Genomic DNA, 2,107 nt, shown 5'->3' with positions numbered 1-2,107 from the left:
TCAAGTGAACAGAGCAATTTCACGTGTACATGCCTTAGAGTTTAAGTTAGACCAAATCAGTCACTCCCTTATTTCAGTCTTGAGTATCTGGGGTTAAGAAATGGGAATGAAAGTCAGCCAACACCACCCCTTTATTGTCATACTCTATGACAAGTGGTGCATGATACTGAGCTCAAAGGGAAGGCAGCGCAGGGATCAAAACCATGGACTCAGGCCCTGACAGCCTGGGTTGAATCTTGGCTCTGCATTTTATTAGCTCTATGGTGTTGGCAAGTGCCTCAGTTTCCCCATTGGTAAGATGGGAACATTTATAACAGCACCTAACTACTTCACGGGGCTGATGTAGATAGTGGATGAGTTAAAATATAAAGTGGTTAACAGTGGCTTGGCACATTGTAAATGCTATGTGAATGCTGTAACTAACTCAACAAATGATTCCAAAATGTAGACATAAGGCATCCTTTCAGTGCACTGTTGGCATAAGCCTTCTTCCTCTTCTTGATCATTTTCAGGCCTCTATTTGGGTGAATTCTGAAACCTTTCATCTAACACCTGCCTCAACTAAGTAGAAGGAAGTCGCATACAAAATGAGTCCAGGAGTAAAGAAAATCTGATATATATCCACAATGGAATATTATTCAGCCATAAGAGAATGAAATCCTGCCATTTGCAGCACCATGGATGAGCCCAGAGGACATTATTGTTAAGTGAAATACGCCAGGCACAAAGGGACAAATACTGCATGTTCTCACTCATGTGAAAGCAAAAGTTGATCTTATAGAAGCAGAGAGTAGAATATCGGTGACCAGAGGAGGCAAGGGTAGTGCAGTGGGGAGGATAACGACAGGTTGGCTAGTGGGTACAAATTACAATTAGGAGAAATAAGTTACAGTGTTATTTTTATTTTATTTTATTTTATTTTATTTATTTGAGACCGAGTCTTGCTCTGTCGTCCAGGCTAGAGTGCCATGGTGTGATCTCTGCTCACTGCAACCTCCGCCTCCCGTGTTTAAGCAATTCTCCTGCCTCGGCCTCCCGAGTAGCTAGGACTACAGGCGTGCACCACCACACTCAGCTAATTTTTTGTATTTTTAGTAGGGACGGGGTTTCACCGTGTTAGCCAGGATGGTCCTTATCTCCTGACCTCGTGATTCACCCGCCTCGGCCTCCCAAAGTGCTGGGATTACAGGCGTGAGCCACTGCACCCAGCCAAGTTGTGGTGTTCTTATAGCACAGTAGGATGTATGTAGCTAACAATAATACGTATATTGTACATTTCAAAATCGCTTGAAAAGAGGCTTTTGAATGTTCCCAACACAAAGAAATGATCAATGTTGGGGGTGATTGATATTTCAGTTATCCTGATTTTATCATTACACATTATATACATATATTAAAAGAACACATGTACCCCATAAATATATATGATTATTATGTATCCGTTTAAAAATTTTTATTGAGATGGACTCTCTGTTGCCCAGGCTGAAGCACAGTGGCACAGTCTCAGCTCACTGCAGCCTCTGCCTCCCGAGTTCAAGCAATTCTTTTTTTCTTTTCTTTTTTTTTTTTGTTTAACTCCTACAGCACCCGGTATTCCCAGGCGGTCTCCCATCCAAGTACTAACCAGGCCCAACCCTGCTTAGCTTCCGAGATCAGACGAGATCGGGCACATTCAGGGTGGTATGGCCATAGATAGGTTCAAGCAATTCTTGATCCTCATGCCTCAGCCTCCTAAGTAGCTGAGATTACAGGTGTGTGGCACCACACCCAGCTATTTTTTTTTGTATTTTTAATAGAGATGGGGTTGCGCCATGTTGCCTAGGCTGGTCTTGAACTCCTGGCCTCAGGTGATCTGCCCACTTCAGCCTCCCAAAGTGCCTGCCGGGATTATAGGCATAAACCACTGCACCCAGGCAAAACTTAAATTTTTTTTTTCTGGGATGGAGTCTCTCTCTTGTTGCCCAGGCTGGAGTGCAACAGCATGATCTCTGCTCTCCACAACCTCCACCTCCCGGGTTCAAGTGATTCTCCTGCCTTAGCCTCCCAAGTAGCTGGGATTACAGGTGCCCGCTACCATGCCTGGCTAAATTTTTTTTGTATTTTTAGT

General features: G+C 43.8%; 1 non-coding gene across 1 annotated transcript; it reads right to left on the bottom strand.

Annotated features, from left to right (window-relative positions):
• Window positions 1-1,575: 1,575 nt before the first annotated feature.
• On the bottom strand, window positions 1,576-1,694 carry LOC116564150. The gene has a single exon (XR_004274745.1). It is a non-coding gene; the product is annotated as a 5S ribosomal RNA (ribosomal RNA).
• Window positions 1,695-2,107: the final 413 nt, after the last annotated feature.

Source organism: Sapajus apella, unplaced genomic scaffold (assembly GCF_009761245.1).
Source record: "Sapajus apella isolate SASKATOON/1434 unplaced genomic scaffold, GSC_monkey_1.0 scaffold36, whole genome shotgun sequence".
Classification (NCBI taxonomy): domain Eukaryota; kingdom Metazoa; phylum Chordata; class Mammalia; order Primates; family Cebidae; genus Sapajus; species Sapajus apella.
Note: the sequence above shows the minus strand (reverse complement) of the source record. Positions and strands in the feature narration are given on the sequence as shown.